Raw genomic sequence first — 19,578 nt, 5'->3', positions numbered from 1 at the left:
TTTACAAAAATACCGGAACTTCTTGTTTAAAGCTTGCCGAAGTCATGGGAGCCCTCATTTAAAGCCTGGGTAATCAAGCTCTCGAACTCCTCATAAGAGGGTATGCCTCTTGGCATCGTTAAGCGTAAACCACCTAATGCCAGGTTGGTAATTGAAGAAGTCGATATCGATGTTTTTGGGGACCCCCAGAATAGGAATGTTGTCTACACCTGTAATGAATATTAAAAGTTTGGGTAGAAGACCTTCTGGATCCAATCTGGTCAGTCTGTCGAGGAATTCCTCCCACCACAAAATAGTGGCTTCCTCTCCCTCCCTGGCATCGTTACTGGCATTGCTGCCGGGTACTGAGAAGGTAATGTTTAACAAATTTTTAAAGTCGGTGACACATAATGGAGTTGGTGCGTAACAAAACACCTCTCTCAAAACACCGTGATATTTCTTTATGTAAGAACAAAGGCCTACTTTTTGCAGCCCTTCGACGAACTGGTCTAAGGCTGCCTTCGCTCGATATATTTCGCTAGATTTACATAACATTGATTTCAAATTCTCCTTTTCACTAAATGGCCATGCCAAGTTACTGATGCCACACTCGAACAGAAAATCAGCTTCTTCTCTAGCTCACTTTCATCATTGGCCGACGATATCTGTATAAATGAAACAAGCATAAAAAAATAAAAATAAATAAATAAATATTAGTGGATGAATTAACAAATGTTCTTCAATGGAGGGATGGACAAGGCGCGAGAGTCACTGATACTTGAGCAAAGTCGTCATCGATGAAAAGCAATTGAATTTAATGTTAAAAGCGCAACGAAAAAGATCCTTGGTTTAAAGGCATGAAATATAAACAGCAGCCAAGGATGTAACCAAGTACAGAGTTTAACGTGTCAGTTAAAATACCTTTTCTATCTTTCATCCCTGGCCGACGATATCTGTATGAATGAAACAAACATAAAAAAATAAAAAAATAAAAATAAATATTAGTGGATGAATTAAAGAATGTTCTTAAATGCCTTATCTTGCTGGCGAGAAATTGCTGAATTTTACCTGCGTTTCAGCATTGCTTTAGGTTATTAATCTGCTGAGCAATGCTGCAACTCATTTCAATACAGGATCTTCGCAGATTGTTTATTTTCCCTGTAATTTCTTCATTTTGTTTTCTCAAAACTGTAGTTCAAAAAGTAAAAAAATCAAAGGAGTCTTTAACCAAGTTGCATTTGTAAATGAAATCCGTCTGTTCCCCATGGGAGTGACTTAACATTTAAATACAAAACTACACGGCAAACAAATTAACCCAGATGATGACTTTTTAGTCGAAAACGTTCGGTTTTTATTGGTATATACTGCAGCCTTTTAACTTCCAGAGTGCTCTGTGTAACAAAACTAAAACATTTTCAACTGCTGGTAATCGGTGACCGGTAAGTTAGTGAACAAAACTATATACAGTAGTTCAATTGATACTCGAGAATGTACTTATCTTACAGCTTGATCTACCATTCTTTTTTGCCAAAGTTTCTAGTGTATGTTGCCATTTCAAATAAATGCCGTCCCAATGGTGTTTTGCCTAGACCATTTTCTACTTACATCCGCTCTTATAAAAGTAAACTGTCTTTAATGAAAATGTTGCCTTTCCATGAACCCGATCACTTTCTGTCATTTTCAAATACCTTTATGATGGGTTCTATTTGAGCGATTTTTTTATTACAGCCATTTGCTGGCTGGTGATCTCTCCTGTTTTTCGCCTATTTTTCTTCCTCTTCCTCTTGTTCTCCGCCTTTTTGTCGTTGTTTTCTTCTTGTTCTTCTTTTTCTTTCTCATCTCCGTCTTCTTCGTCATCGGAGAAATCAGCATTAATCTCTCCATGAAGGCGCAGCGCAACTTGCATCCTCCTCCGAAAAAGACGTCCCTTCATAGCTAAACTGTCTGATGTTGCAAATCAAGGACTTTTCCTTACAGATGATTTATCAAAGTAATCGTAACATATCTTTAATAGGTGTATTTTTGGTGTGCTTTAGAACTGGCTTAAAGTAGAAAAAGAAAAGGAATCAAAAAGTGTAAGTTTAATTTGTTCCAGTTACAAGTTCACCTTCAAAAGATAAAAGCTCTCTTGACAGAATGTTGTAATTTCACCGAAATTTGCCTGAGTCACACCATTCAATGAGAACAAAAAATCATTATCTTCCTCATGAAAGAACCATGGCTCCGCGATAACCTGACATAAATTAGCCACAATCACTGCAAAAGAGTTCCGAAAAAACAACCTTAAGACAAATTCACAAACGAGACTGATCGAAGCAAGGGGAAATTCAAAAAGTTTAAGTTCAATTTGTTCCAGTTACAAGTTCACCTTCAAAAGATAAAAGCTCTCTTGACAGAATGTTTTAATTTCGCCGAAATTTGCCTGAGTCACGCCGTTCAATGAGAACAAAAAATCATTATCTTCCTCATGAAAGAACCATGGCTCCGTGATAACCTGACATAAATCAGCCACAATCACTGCAAAAGAGTTCCGAAAAAACAACCTTAAGACAAATTCACAAAAGGGACTGATCAAAGCAAAGTGAAATTCAAAAAGTTTAAGTTCAATTTGTTCCAGTTACAAGTTCACCTTCAAAAGATAAAAGCTCTCTTGACAGAATGTTTTAATTTCGCCGAAATTTGCCTGAGTCACGCCGTTCAATGAGAACAAAAAATCATTATCTTCCTCATGAAAGAACCATGGCTCCGTGATAACCTGACATAAATCAGCCACAATCACTGCAAAAGAGTTCCGAAAAAACAACCTTAAGACAAATTCACAAAAGGGACTGATCAAAGCAAAGGGAAATTCAAAAAGTGTAAGTTCAATTTGTTCCAGTTACAAGTTCACCTTCAAAAGATAAAAGCTCTCTTGACAGAATGTTTTAATTTCGCCGAAATTTGCCTGAGTCACGCCATTCAATGAGAACAAAAAATCATTATCTTCCTCATGAAAGAACCATGGCTTCGCGATAACCTGACATAAATTAGCCACCATCACTGCAAAAGAGTTCCAAAAAGACAACCTTAAGACAAATTCACAAACGAGACTGATCGAAGCAAGGGGAAATTCAAAAAGTTTAAGTTCAATTTGTTCCAGTTACAAGTTCACCTTCAAAAGATAAAAGCTCTCTTGACAGAATGTTTTAATTTCGCCGAAATTTTCCTGAGTCACGCCATTCAATGAGAACAAAAAATCATTATCTTCCTCAGCTGTACAACCACATTACCCAGCATTCTCCTTTTTGTGTGAGTCAAAACTTAGGCTAACACGGTTTTTGATTGGCTAGCAACTTCTCTCCAGGACATTTTTCAATTTTCTAGCAGCCACATTCTCGCCTTCTCGATTTGCTGCTATAACTCCGAGAAATCAAGAATGGACAATAATCTTCTACAAGCATAACAAAAATTGGATGAATTGGAAAAAGACTGCTGCAAGGTGTGAATGAACTCGTCCTTACTACCTCTTTTTGTCAACAATGAGATTACCTTTAATATCTAGCAGTTGGTTGCGCCATTTCTTTACTTGATATTGCCAATCAGGAAACATAAGGGTTGGTTCTGGAATTCCATTATCCATGCTTTGAAAAACTTCAACTACAATGTTAAATTTGAAGGAATCGTAATGCAGGCTGATGACATTGTTTCTGTCCTCTTTGCTTTGTCTGAAGCAATCAACAAAACATTTTCTAACTTTTGAATCGCCATCAGCTCCTAATTCAACCACTGTCTTACCATTTCACAAACCCCACAAAACAACTGAATTAAACCAGTGCCTGCATACAGACACACACACACTAAAACTAATTAGTTTTGAAAGTTAACACTAAAATCTTGCAATAAAGAGCTATAAGCCTAAAACTGTAATACTGTTCCAACAACTCTGAATTATAGACTACAATATCCTGCAAATAGAAAAGGAGAAATACACACTGATCCTCTAGTAGAAGCCTCACAGTTGATGGCCTTCATGAAAAAATTCAGAATTTAAAAAGTCAGTTCACAGGGCAGGGAGTTGAAAAAAAAATGACATGACAAGGAATATCGCCCTTCATGAATCAACTAAGAGAAGTCCAGCAGCAAATGTCATGAAGCTAAAACCTTGACTATGGGAATTGCGTGAGTGGGAGTGCACTAAGAGGCCATATGCTAACGATGATGTACATGTATTGGGACACAGAAATTAGAACAAATTGCAGAAAATTTTAACAGAATCTTAAACTAATGGTCTTGTTTTGTTATGCAATACCACTCAGGTATCCCCAAAATTGTAGTAACGTTTGGGTTTTATTTGTACAAGATATAATTTCTGTGTGCTCAACTTAAAATTTAAAAGCTTTTATATTTTAAACATAACTTACATTTCATGTTAATCCAATCCTTTATTTTTCATGACACCTCCTCTTAATGAAATATTGCAAGCAGTCTAACAGAAAGATACTCTGGATGATATCGAGGAAGAGAAACAACTGAAGTGCCATTTAGAGCATCATTCTCTGGGCTTCAAGATAAAAATACTCATATCAAGTTGCACCCCATCCCCAGTGCTGCCCAGTAAACAGTACCAGTTTGATGGAAATGACGGGGATCAAAATTAACTTTCTCCAACTGAATATGACCACTTTGGGTGCTTTAATAGCCCCCATTTTTTAACAGAAAATTGAAGAGATCATGGTGAAAAGCAATGACAGTTGGCAAGCTGCTTTTGCATTTTAAATGCTCAAGGAGAGCACAGTGTAGCTGAAATAATCCCATTCCTTAGAAGTTCGGCTGATAGCTTGGGATTTAGATATAATCTAAAAGACAACAAAGTAAGAGGAAAATATTTATTATTTAATTGTGGAAGTGAACAATTATAAAATAACAACCGAAACTTTAATTACAATTTATTAACAAAAAATTAAAAAGAACATTAAAATATTGTTCCTTTATAGTTTTAAAACCCAGTACCTGATAAGAGTTTCAGTACATAAAAAACGAAGGATAACCCGAATAGGTTCATTATGCCCAATAATTTAGACAACAAATAAAGATCTTGGTAAATAAACTGTAGTTATATTTCGGTTTAACCTATACCATATGTTATAAAATAGTAGTTCTCTTTGATAACTCCTCAAAATGCACCCACACACATTGCATTACTGCAGTGACAAACGAAATTACAACTTTACTTTAGCAGTGAAATGTACAGATCAAAAGCATAAATGGATTGTTGCAATTCGGCAAAGAGTACTTGGCTAAACAAGTTAGCGGAATTGGTGCATTTCATTTAGTTGCTCACTCATTCCAAACATTCAAACTCCAAAAGTTTACCATTTTAGCATTGTTTGGGATTCTTTCACTGTTCCTGGCCAGAAGCTCTGCCATCAACTGGGATGATATCTCTCTTTGACTTTCTGTTTTAATCTCTTTCAGTCCTCTTTATGAACACTGCTGAATGACTTCTTCATACTCAATGGCCTGGTTAAACCGAAACAACCCTTCTGTTGCTTCTCCAGGGCTTAACTGAACATTTCCACAGATTCTTAGAGTTAAACAATTTCACTGCCTGGATTTATCAAACAATTAAAACTGTTTTGTGAGAAAAATTTCTTCCTCTGACTCAGTTTACTTGTCCACAATATTTTTTAATACTCTTTTAGCTTTTCAAAGTGATGTTTAGCAAAGGTTTGTCTGCATTTCTTGCTGGCATCAAATTATGTGGCGAAGTACGCTTGGTGGCACATCAATATCACTGCCATTGACATTTTGTCAGTTTTACTCCCAACTTCTTGCAAAACACAGTTTTTACTTGTTTCTCAGTCTTTGCTTGATTCTGATTGCTCGCTTGTTTCAGAGCTACTGAAGGTGGAGCCACTTGTATCTTTGACAGTGGATTGGCCTTTGATTATTGGAAACCAATCCGGGCCACATAAGTGTGAAGCAACGGTCTCACCATCATGCTATCCCTGATCCCCAGTGAGCAGACATTTTGTTAATTGCTTATATTTCTTGGAAAAATACTATTCACCATCGGTGTATACATTACTTGCTTTTTCCCAAAGATAGCAGCAAGTAATATTAATAGCATTATAAGCTACTCTAAAATTTGAAAGAAAAAATAAAGTCTGTATGTATGTATGTATTACTGTAGCATTGCATGGCATCACTTTTTCTTTACATTATTTCCGGTTACGACACAAGTCTTGTACAGTGAAGCGTAGTGTTATCTCGTGCCTTTAGTTGTTGGCAGTGCTCTATTTCTTACAATAGCACCAGAAGTTTCTCCAGTTATCTTAAGATATTTCTATTTTCTGACTGTTTTCGCCCCAAGATCGGTATAGAGGTACAGACATTTTGCTATTGATTTGTAATTGTTTCTTGTTTTGTCAATCGTTTTTATTCGTCTTTATACAGCGATTTCAGTAGTGATTAGTTACTTTGTTATGTAATAATTTATCGAATAGCTTAAGTGACCTTCATTATATTGTACTTCGGATCAATTTAGCTTTAATTTAAGTACAGTTGGTTATTGTATCCTCTTTCAGTTTTTACGTGTTGGACCTTAATTAAAAGATCACCGCGATATGGATATGGATTTCAACTCAGTCATTAACCTATTGCCGCTACAGTAAAAACTCTGCATGCGTTTTTCTCCTGGAGAAACTGGGGTGAGTGAGATATCTGAGTCAGCAGCATTTAATGTCTCATCAGGATGTGTTTTTTTTAGGCTGTCTATGTGGCTGAATTGTTCTGGGGACAAACAGTAATTAAGTAAGTGTTCAAACGGTAAGTAAGTGTATTTACCAAGTAAGTAAAGCCGTTTGGAGGGATTCTTGGTTTTTCTTTCTATGAGAGTTTCAAAGGACTTAAACCAATTTGGATATTTTAAGGGATTTCCGGCTCAGGGCGTGGTAGGGAATCACGGTCTTGCCTCTGAGTCAACAGGTCTGCTAATCTCTCATTTTATAACATTAAATTACATTTATGTGACATGACGGAGGAATTTTTTTCTTTTGGAAGGACAACTTTTTTTTTTCTAATAAGAGTACAAAGGACAGGTTGAATAAGATCAAATACATTATCATATTTATACCTTGTTTTTTCCTTCCTCAGGGAAGTAAAAATGACAAAGCTTTTATGAAATGTAATTTGACATTAAAAGAGCAAGGAAACCGATACATACAATCTTTTTGCATTACAAACAACAATAACATTAAAAGAAAAACTTACACATTTTCTCTGGTGGATCTACTTTCACTAAAAATCAACCTGGATAGATTAAGTGATCAACGGATATCAAATTGCATATATCTTAAAATTGAACGAAAACTTCATCTATGTTTATATCATTTCCTGCCTTAACAAAATCGATTTCTCAGTAGTTTCACTAGCAACCTTTGTGGCTTTATAGGTGTTGATATAAGGGATCCCAATTACATGGGTTACGTCTCCACTGATGTTTGGTAAATGGGAAAGTGTAATGTGTCTGTGGGGTAGGGAGGTGTCGATGGTAAATAAAACTAGATGTTAGTTGTTAAATCAAGCACTAACGTTGGGGGACCAACAAACTGCAATGCAGCCACGTCAACCACATGGTAGTACGAGAATAAATAAAAAACAAATAAATAAATAAAAAGAAAGAGAGAAATAAATAAAAAATAATATAATAAAAAAAATTTTTAGAACTAAATAAAGAAATAAAAAATATAATAATAATATTTCGTTCTTCAAACTCTTTGCGAATTTTACTACTGGGGTCAGTTAAGGGTTTACACATTGAATTATTGGGGTAGTGTGAAACTGTACCCAGGATTTTGAACCATTTTGTGATTAAATTAGGCGAACAGCTATTGCCAATGAAAAATAAAAGAAGTTTAAAAGAGTCATTGTCGCCTGCAGGGTTTTTTTCCAGAAGAGTTGTTGAACGTGTGTGGGCCAGGTTTGGATGGGATAGAAGGCATCTCTATTAAGTAAATGAAAAAGTTGTAGACGTTCAGTCGTAATATGCTGTCTTGAGAGTCCCCATACGTGAGTGTTAAAAAACTGTAATATGGGGATGTGATCCAGATCCATGAATCATATGAAGGTGTTTAAGCTGTAAAGAAAGTCTGTGGTCTGGTGAAAATTAATGTGGGGCTAGTTTACCATGTAGTTTATGAGGCCAAACGAAATTTAATTGTGGTTGATTTTATCTATTCGGGGTTAGTTTTGGGTTTGAGGTTTTAAGGCTGGCCATGAAATCCTCTTTTGGGTTAGTAAAAGGTTCGTAGGCTGTATAAAATTCTCCTAAAATTTAGGTTTAGGTTTTAAGGGTATTAGGAAAGTAAGGTAGGGCAAAAATACTCCTTGGGATTGTGGGGAAGACAAATTAAAAAACAAAATAAAAATAAAAAATAAATAAAATAAATAAATAAATAAAATAAAAAAAAGGAATGGGGAAAATAATAATAATAATTTTCTTATCGTTTTTTAATGCTATTTTTGTCCTTAGATATAAATTACTAGTTAGGAGAATTTGGGGGGGGGAGATTTGGCCCACCTAATTTGGGTAATGGTTTAAATTTGTTTGTCGAGGGGAAGGTGGGAATCGGTAGAGAGAGAGAGAGAAAAAAAAAATTAAATTTACCTGTTACGGTAAGTGTATGGAGATGTATGGGGAAAGAAACATGTATGAGGGTATAGCATAATCCCGTATAAAAGTAATAATGAGGAAATGTGGGTAAACCCTGCTTTTGGAGAAGGTATGGTAAGGAGTTAAATGAAATAGGAAAAAGAAAAAATATATATATATTTCTTGTACAATAATTAAAGATAGAAACTTCACCGACAGTTACTCAGAGTTTCATGCACGAAGCGATCATCAGACTGTGCCGTTAGATGCGGTGAGATACAATTTAAACTATGTTCATGGAGGACGGTTGGAACAATCCTGTCTCTGATTGGCCACGTAGTACTTGTTTTCGTGCCTGCACTTGGTAACAAGCTCAGATCTTTTGTTCAAGAGGGTGGATCTGTCAGCTGATAGTATGCAGAGCGTCTCCGTCAGACACAAATTGCAGCGTGACGGGTTTCCCCTGTAAGCGCTTGCTCTCGTAACAATGGACCACTTGATCGAAAATTTGGTTTTGTTGTCTTTCAGGTACCAAATGTACTTTGATAGTACAGTGTCGTGTGAATGCTTGCCATGTTTGAATGTGGTGTGATATGTCAATGTGGGAATGTTCAATTGGAGCTGGAGCATGTTTTCATAAACCCCTACCAAAATTTTAAAGGTTTCCTCCTTTCAGACTTTCAACTATTCTTTGTACCAAAAATAATGTATTAATGTTATCACAGCAATACGTTATGTATAATTTTTTCCAGCTTAACAGTGTCTTACCTCACGACACCTAAAAATTCTGCGGTTGGTTTGGTGCTATCAATTGCTGGATCGACAACAGCAATCGTACCATCCACTACATCAACCACCTTTATTAAAAGGATGTATGTCAATTTACACTGTAAGTTTGTTGAGCTAGTATTTTCCGTTGAAACACAAAATGACATCAAACTTATCCGTCAGCCGATTTTTTTGATGGGGCTACTGTCATGAACAACTGTCAGCTTGATTGTACTCCATATCAAACTTGGTCTGCTGGTGTCATTTCAGCGTTTACCTGGGCAATGCGAACAGCGAATAGTGATTCCAAAAATGTCCCGATAACACGATTCAGCGCAATGAGTAGACGCCATATTAATGTTTAAATCGATGCAGGGCCAAGTCATAACTACTTACCAAGTCCACCTATAATTGAAATCAAAGCAATTGTATTTCCCCAGTCTATTTATTTATTGTATTTTTTGAAATATGTATTTATAGCGCGCAAATGTAGCTTAGGTTTTCAAATGCGCGTTAAAAATATAAATTAAAAATTAGATAAAAGATAGATTTTAAAAAATGAAATAAAATATTGATTAAAAAAAACTAACCTGCGAGCGATGTAAAATAAAAAACTCAACTACTTGAATTTGTATATGGAAAGGGTACTGTTACAATAGCAGCGAAATCATCCAGCAGAGTGTAGTATTCACGATAACTTACCCTTGGTCTCCATCTTCGGCCTTTCGAAATATTCGAGTAAAAGAAAGAATTTCCGGTGACAATGTTTCTTCCCTGCGAACAACATGTTATGTTCAGTGTACTGCAATAAAACTGGGTAAACCCTGTGATATTGCTGCAAAGCGCATAAACTCACATTTCTATTTGATGCTCTTTTCTCTAACAACTCCAAATACCCGTTTATCGCCTACTAAAATTACAAGAAAGCAATAAGATGAGCTATCAATTTTAATGAAATGAAAAGAATTCCTCTCTCAGGAATGCCTTTACGAGAGTTTTTCCTTTACCTTTACGGAGCCTGGTTTTTTGTTTTTCAAGGGGGCAGTAGTTAAATCTGGTCAAGGCTGAAATAAAACCTGCTTTCGGTTTAACTGCCGGAATGTCTTTCTTGAACTGTTGTCTGGCGGGATGTTAGCCCGCACACTATATCTTTGGGACTTTGAATAAGTCTTGTTCTCCAAATGTACCTTAAGCTGTTTAATGGACTCTTCAGTTCTCTGAATTTTGGCTTCCAGTGAGTAAAGGTTCTCATCAGCTTGTCTTTTCCTTTTTCTTTTTTTTTTGGTCCTTGTAAACCAGTATGGGTAAAAGTCAAAGTTTTAGAAAAGCGTAGTCCCTGATATCATAATGGATTGTTAAAGGGTAAGTGCCAAGTGTACCAGCAGGTGTGGAACGGTAGCATAGACCCTAAACCTACTTTATGAGGACCAAAAAATCTAACGTCTATGGTTGGTTTCACACAGATATTGTAAGGACCAATTCTTCCGAGTTGGAATCTATGAAAGAAGAAATATTAAGGAATTAAAGCTCTCTTTTGCCTTGCCTTTCATTTTGATGAATGAGGAATAGCTGTTGTTTATTATGTCATAGTCATGCAAGTAGCTTTCAGTAATAGTTGGTGTCCATATTCCAAACTTGAGCCAGGTCCTTTAAGAGGTTGGAGTCCTTGTTTAATTGATACTGCACGTCACATTTAGCCTTACAATCTTTGGTCATAGACAGAAAAGCATGAAGGTTGGAAATATCTGAATCTTAATGGCAGGCCAACCAACGACAACACAGTCCTGTTTGTGAGTGCTGCGTAATCTTCATGCTCTGTTATGCAATTGATACGTTCAATGCTGCCATCAAACACCATTGAGCGGGTGTTTCTTTAGAGCAACGATACTCATGAGCACCGACCAAGGTTTCAGTTTTGCATGAACCTAATATGTACGAAACTGAATTTATTATATGTGAAGAATGGATAAATACATACTACTAGAATACGTGCGTGACAGTGCAATAAAGGTGCTATTGCATATAATTATTAATACATTCTTAGGTGCAAATGAATGTGCAAGTGATAATTACATAGTGTAACAAACCACCACAACACATGGAACTAACAAGTTCGCCAGCTTATAGTTGATATTTCACAATGATCGATAGTGTAACACAATGCCGCTTTGTAAATAACGTTGGTCCAATATGAAGATCAACATTTAGCTTTTGTGGAATATATCGCAGACACTTTCACAGGAAAGGTACAGCGGACCTGAACTTGTATCTCAAAGTTTTTCCAGGGCAAAAGCAGACTCAAATCAACCTTTGGTGTGCTACTACTGTCGCTACTAATGTGCCAAAAAGATGCAATCAATACCATAACAGGCACCTTTTGCGTTTACAGTGAACCAAATAAAAAAACACAAGATTATGCAAGGCAACAGTGACAGTACTAGTGTGACAAACGTGCAGGCCAAAACAATCAATCGTCTTTGTTTTTGGCGCCAAATTCTCCATAAGTGCAACACAGTTTTGAAGACTTTTTCTGAGCTGCCCAAGTACATCATGGTCATAAACTATGAATGTAAGAAACTTGGCTTGGATCATGAGATCTTTGCACTGAGCTGGCACTGTCTTGTTAAATCTCTTGGGTAAGGAAAGATTTTCTCTGTTGGTTTCTCTCTCTTGGGAATGACTTTCTTTAGTACCAACTATCACTGGATCCTCTTTGGAAAACTCTGCTGGCTCTACATGTAAGTTACTGATTGGAAAAATGAGATCTTCATCAAGTGTGAAAAATGGAGAATTCCTGTACTTCTCACTCAGTGACGCACACCCCCAGTCAGGCTTATGTTTGAATATAGCAAACATATGTTTGCATGGAAGGTGGGTGCGTTGCCAGTCATCACACATGCATGATGGTGTTGCATCTTGTCCACCAAAGGACACCTTATACCATACATTCAGTATGGGTGTTTTACTGTGCACTTCAAATTTTCTATCACTTTTAGAGATTACATCGTGAGCAGCGATTGCATTGGCTAATTCTCTCTTGTCCAAACAGTGTTGTACTATGTGGCACAGTCTGTTGTAGAGGTAGAAGGTGGCATCTTTGGATCATACCTGTTGTAGTTTTTGTACCGCCTTGTGTTCTCCTCAACATACCTACAAAAATTTAATGAAACCAGAATTGTAACTGTCGTTTCATTAATTCTCCATAGGCAATTCTCTGCTCATCTTGATAGTAGTGAGCAGAGACAAACTCCTTTATAAGGTGACAACAGAGGAATTCTTGCTCTGGTTTGGGAAGGGCAGCGTTGGAAGTAAGGAAAAACAGATTGACAGGTAATTTTTTGTCAAGGTGCAAATGACCACTTATTAAAATATATATATTTTAAAATTTCTTAAATTTTATTTTATTTTTGGCTGGTAAATTTGATCGGTAATTACTAATCACTGGCCAATATCTTCCAGGATACTATCATAACTGAAATCATAGCCAAAATCTCAGTAAATCTTGTTATTTAAATGCTGTTCAGGGTCCCTTGGGGCAATATATTGTTGCCTTAACAATTTCTGTACTATTTGACAACCCATTTGACATTTTTACCCATACCTCAAGTTATGACTTCTAGATGTTTGACAATTCACCAATGGGGTTTCTTTGGGGGCGTTGTTAGAACTCGATGCCAATCCAGCAACAATTGAGGTTTGGATTCTGAACTAACCAAGTTTAATGCCAATAGATCCGCCAACTTAACAAATTTTCCACTAATAACTTGCTTAACGGGTTTGGATTGGACTGAAGAAAATCTGGGGACCACCACCACTGCTAAAAGTATGTGTGTGCTGATAACGAAGCAAACGCCGGCACTGGAGTGCTGGTCATTCTTTGTCAAAAAAACCCTGAACAGTGGTCGGCTTTTAGCACCCATTGTTTTTCTTTATCCCTCCTGCTACCTTCTTCAGCACAAGTGGTGCACTCGGCACTGGGTTGTCAGGCATTCTATGTGTTCTTATCACAATCATTTGTCATTTGGGTCACAGGAAAAAAAGTAAAAAAACAGTTTTGGAATAATACTGGAATATCAGTGGTTTTATACTGGGGTAGAATACCAACATTAGAGAAATGATATAAATACTAATATTGGTATGTTTAAACAGTTTCCAAACATTAGGAGATAAAACTATTGATTGGAATATCATTGGAGGTTTTATTTTGTTTTACCAATCTTGGTATGTTGGCACAATTTCCCCTACCTTGGGAAATGCTCGTTTTCATTGAAAAACCATTGGAATATTTCTTTTGTTTCACCGACGTTGGTATATTGTAACAATCTCCCAATATTGGAAAATGTTGTTGCTCACTGGAAAACTAATGGAATAGTTAGTTTTCTCTACCAACTTTGGTATACTAGAAAAAATTTTCCATTATTGGAAAGTGCTGGTAACTGGAAAATTATTGGAATATTCCTATTATTTTAACAATCTTGATATATTAGAAGAACTAGAAATGATAATGTCAAGAAGCTGAATAAACTTTTCTTTATTGAAAAAGAATAAATAAACTCTTATTTTTGCAATCATAATCAACTTATTATACATGTACTGACACTCTCTGAACAGGGAGACGTACGTTTAACAACTAAGTACTTGTAATAAGGGAAAATAGCCACGCTATATTTCTGGTTACCATTTCACTTCTATGAGCACTAAGTTTAAAACTAAAAAGTTAAGAATGACTTTTTCAGAGACAGTCAAAAACAACGCCATAAAACACAACTACCAATTTGCAATTTGTAATTATGTTAACTTATCTCCAACAGCGAATCCAAATGAGTCATCGGGGTCCTCGGGTTGAGTGAAGCTGAATGCACACCAGAGCCACTGCAGTCGATGAAATCGATGTTATAGAAAAATAACTGCTGGCCAGCCTGATAATGAGGCTGCGCACCAGCAAGGAGGGCAGAATAACTGCCTCAAACTTTTACAGAGTATTTATTAAAGTAGAATCAGTGAACGTCAGTGAAGAAAATAGTGTCAATAAACTTGTTGATGATAGATTATTAGGAAAAGCTAAACCACCTACAAATTTACCAGTTCTTAAATACGGCAGAAATGTAAAGCCCATTGCAATTGAAGAATTCATCTGATACTACAAAAAACATCACAAGTATGTTAGGTATATAGAACTTAGTATCTTTATTGATAAAACTAAACAGTACTTGGGAGCATCTCCAGACTTACTGATAGAGTGCTTGTGTTGTACAAACAGATAGCACAATGGCCTCTTTGTTATGGCCATCTCACCCTAGACCTGAGCAAAGTACTGATGCCGCTGCTTAAAAGCTACTTGTGACAGACATAAGTGTGACAGATTATGTGCTAAGGAAATTTCGTTGGTAATGCTAAAAGGTTCTTGATCTCTACAATCAGATTTAATGCCACATACTGGTGTGGGCTTAAAGAAAATGTAACCTGGTTTTATAATAATTTTATAATAATTGTCTTTCACCAGTCCTTAAACTACTGTGAAAATAAATTGTTAGAAATATGCCTAGAAAATGGATCTGACTGAAAAATTTATAAACAGGTAATCATAATTCCGTGGAACCTGTACAGTATAATTGAACAACTAAATGTGTTATTGTATAGTAATTGCTTTATTTGATCCTTACTATTAAATGTAAAAAATTAGATTAATCATCATTTTCCTCAAGAACTTCAGAAAACTTAGCAACTTCAAGAAACTGTTCTTCTGTAACCTTGATGCCACATTTTTGGTCAACCATATTGTTCAGGGAAGTGGTAAATATGTTAAGGCACTCCTGATGGAAGTTCTTTTCCCCTCTGCCTCCGGCTCCTGTGGTTATTCCATGCACAGTTTCTTAAAACATCAAGCTTCTTTTGAAAAACAGTGATATAGACATATGCTAGCTAACCTCTGGAATCCTATCATACATTACTATTTTCTTTTTTGTATGGATGCTCCCTTATAATTGGTTACTAGGTTTTCACACCTCTATGAAATTCTCTCTAGTACCATGTTAGATTTGTGAGTAAGTTCACTATGAAATACATGTACCTGATTGTTTGACCACTAGCATCATATTCACCACATTCTACTAATGATTTGAGCTGATCTTTAAAATATCTCTCCACCACCTTTCTATTTTATTGTGGTTGAAAGGTCCATAGAGTACTACATCTCCAGATTTCTCTAAATCTCCTTGTTTCTCTCTAAGAAAGCTATGTACTTATTGACTGAGTAAGGGCCAGATGGAAATATATTTGGCTAGAGGTCAGGAACTACCAAGCATAGCAAGGTCCGTACATTCTCACAGAGAGCCAAACATTTTCCCGTGTGGCCCGACCTTAGTCAATAAACATTTTATCATATCACCACTGTGTTTTTTTTTTTTCATTTTCTGACGTAGCGGAAATGTTTGCAATGTACAAAGAGCGATTGTAAAGAAATTTCAGGCAAGACTTTTGCTATTCCTCCTCCTCTGACGACCAGATAACATGGCGGTGATGTTTCTTCAAAAATGACATGCTGAGAGCTTGATGGCTGGAGGCTTTGGGAAGTACAAGATTCTGTATGTTTAGGACACCAATGATTGCTCCTGAAAATAAGCTGCTTCATCAATGCACAAGGATCCACAGGCTGAATGGATACCATTTCTTTCCTGAAGCCGCATCTTTGACAAAAGTTGTAGGTCTCGTCATTCAAATATGCACAGTCAGGACAAGGCGTTGCAGGCCTCCAAATGCGAAAGCGTTGGAACTACAAAAAGGAAAGGACACACTTTTAGTGAACAAAGAGCGGGCAAACCACAACACGTTGCAATTGACTCTGAATGCAAAAAATCCCACTGTAGGGGGGTGCAGAACGAACATGTCTGGAGAAAGAATTGGTGAATTTGATGAGGGAGGTTTCCAAAAACTTGAGCAGGGGGGCCACCAAAACACTTTTTGCTTCAAAAAAACTGAGATGCATTTACAAATAAGGCGAGAACATAAAACAAATAAAGTATTAAAAAACGTATATAAAATACGGGATTGAGCATGCCAAAAAGGTAATCGTTTTTGTAGAAGGAATAATAAATAAAGGGGGTAAACAAACCCTTTGTACGGCCGTTACTGCTACCTCCCCTCAAGATCCATTTAATAGAGAAGTTCACCTAAAATCTGCAAGATCATCTACAGAAAAGATCCTTGTGTGTTGATCATCAGGTGAGCACTTAACGAAAATCTTGCCATCCAGAGTCCATACGCTTGTGCTGGTTTTAGCTTTTTTCATCTGGAAAGCTTTGTCGACAATGTGCCTTCTGTAAGAAGTTAGGTTTTCAGTGATGAAGATGCGGTCGTGTGCTTCAATTACAGATAAAAAAGACTGGAAGATGTCGGATATTCTCTCATTTCTAAGCTTGATTCTTTCTTTGTATAATTTCGCCTTTGTCTTATGGGTGCAGAATGTTGTGATAATTGGCATGCATCCTTTTGTGGCTCCATGTAATTTGTGTGTAATCTCTATGTCTTCTGGTTTTATGTGCACATTGATTGCGTTGGCAACTTCAATAACAATGTTTCAGGGTCGGTGTAGAGGTTTTCTGGAATTCTGTGGATTTCCAGAGAGTTTTTGAATGTGTACTGTTCAAAGGCGTCCAGTATGCAGACTGTACTTCCTCGACGGACTAGCAAGTATAATTAATTATTTTGCGAAATCCATTTTCACAATTGCTACATTCACTGCCAGGTTTTCTTTAAGTGACTTCATCTGCTCATACTGTACTCTTACTCTTTTTGCGTGGCTCTGGAATTTCTCCACCTCCATTTAAAAAGTTCTTTAAACTTCTTCTCCTTTAGAGTGAAAGCAATAATTGTCATTTTCTTTTTCTGTCCACTTCTAATCTCTTCCACTGGCTAAATGGCATAGCACTGGGTAGCCGTTTGACAACTTCATTCACTGCTGCCTCATCTTGATTTCCTGTTGTGCCAACTCAGGGAATAATGATGGCAATGCTGTCTTTGTTAGACTTTTTTCCAGTACGTCTATTTTACCTTCCAGTATAGCAGACGTTTTTAGCAATCCATCTACATGTACACTTCACAGTTTTGATTATCCCTACAATTGACATCATTCAGCCCCAGTCCATGCTCATGGTGCAAAAAGGTGTCATATACAAGCTGCAGGTGATTCATTTTCACTGTGTTGTTTTTCCATCATTAAAACCCTTGAACTGTGATCTAAGGGATTTAACAGTTTTTTGTGGTCGCCTAAGAATGTAAGTGTGAACTTTCATAACAGCTGCAAGTACATTAAAGACAACAATAAGCATTTGGTATAACAACTCGTCATTAATGAAATTTGATGTTACCACGGGCAGCAACAACAAATGTTTATTTGTACTGTAAATCACAAGAACAAAGTTAATAGAATAAAAATAGAATATACAAGAATAAAGGGTGGACGACCAAACTTTCAGGGGCATGTTTTTGCTAGATTATGTCACAGCCTTGCTTTTCCATTTTCAAATTCACTGTCTTGCTTAAGAACACAACACAGACGGGTCCGGATAATCTGCGAGTCAGTGAGCCATTTCGGTTAGCCTAAATAGCACATTGGTTAGTCTAAATAGTCCTTCGTTTAGCCTAAATGGCACTCTGGTTAGCCTACAGTTAGCTAAGGTAGCTTGCAGCCAAGCCTTTTTTAGGATTAGGTATTTCTGGCATGCATGGCTCGAATGCCTCGCCGAGCCATACAAGCCATTCAGGTTAGCCTAAATAACACATTGGTTGGCCTACATATCATGCCGTTTAGCCTGAATAGTACTCTGGTTAGACTACGGTTAGTTTAGGTAGCTTGCGGTTAGCCTTTCATTTGGATTTGGGATTTCTGGCTCGCATGGCTCCCCGGCTCGCATATTATCCTAACTCACACAGACCCCAGCCAGTGCTCGACCCAGAACATTTGCTCCAGAATCTGGCACTCTAACCATTTGGCCACTGAGCCACAATCAGCTGAGTATTGCTCAATGCAAACAAACTATCAATGAAAAGTAATCACCTAGTGAATGTTTGTAAAAGTGAGGGACCCAATAGAGTACTCTGAGACCAAATGGCATCCTTTCCAAGGGCATCAGAGACAGCTCTTTCCCAACACAAGCACAGAACTTGTAGACAAGGTAGTTTTCCCCTTTCTCCTGTAACCGTTTCATTCCCATTAACAAAAGTTCAACAAGGAGTTCTATACTGCTGTCCATCCCTATATCTGTTGCTAATTTCATAAAAATCACATTTCCAGCTTCCAGAAGTGTTTCTCTGTCTGCAAGGAACTGGCAGTTTTTCACAATTTTCAATAACTGCCGTCTGTTGAGGAACTTTTTAGACAGGTTTTCCAAAATTGCGTACTCTGGACTGCTCTTCAGTGCATTCCATGATATGGTGCACAACATTGATCGCCTGTTGTTGGGTCATATGTCTGATAATATCCAACAAGTCAGGAGAATTTAAGGTTTTACTGCAATTCTGCACTGCTGCTTTTCACCAGTATATATGTCTACAGTACCTCTGAGTCCCATTTTCTGCATCTTCAACTGTTATATATTTTTTTTGCTGATAACTCCGGCCCTTTCGCTTTTTTCATCACAATAAAAGCAATAACAATTGTGCATTTTTCTGAACCCAACCTGGCAAAAGTCGTGCCATAACTACACGTGGCATTGACAGGAAAAGAAATCAACTAAAAATGAATGTAATGTAGTCAGTTCATTTGTCAATTCAGACACACCATGTACTAAAATTCAGAACATGACTGTTCTCATGCACATTATACCCCATTACAGATGGCTGTTCAAAGCAATACTTTCTTCTTGATCTTAAGCAGTACTTCTTCTTACTGTACAAGTAACATTTTCTCTTGTGCATTCCAGTTACTTTTGCATAACAGCCTCCCCTTTCCCCTCAGAGGAACTTAAACAAAATAAGCCACCAAGAGACTTAAAAGAGCTTTCACAGTACTTGCAGTTTCCTATTTAGTTGTAGAATAATCTGGCTTTTCTTGTTTCTAATTTTCCTGCAGTTGTAGTTGTTTGTGACTAAACTAATCGACTCTGTAACTTAAACCACATTCACAACAGGCCTATGGATCAGTGCTAGAAATTTTTTCTTGCAACTGCCATTTGCTCTTTCTTCCATGATTCAATATTTTA

General features: G+C 36.9%; 1 protein-coding gene across 1 annotated transcript in view; it reads left to right on the top strand.

The window, feature by feature from the left end:
* LOC144647894 (uncharacterized) overlaps positions 1-19,578 on the top strand; it is a 29,337-nt gene that overhangs the window by 1,385 nt on the left and 8,374 nt on the right. The window lies entirely within an intron of this gene.

The sequence above is a fragment of the Oculina patagonica genome, chromosome 4 (assembly GCF_052425735.1).
Source record: "Oculina patagonica isolate OP01 chromosome 4, crgOcupat, whole genome shotgun sequence".
Lineage (NCBI taxonomy): Eukaryota > Metazoa > Cnidaria > Anthozoa > Scleractinia > Oculinidae > Oculina > Oculina patagonica.
The sequence above is the reverse complement of the archived record's forward strand: the minus strand, read 5'-3'. Positions and strand labels throughout refer to the sequence as shown.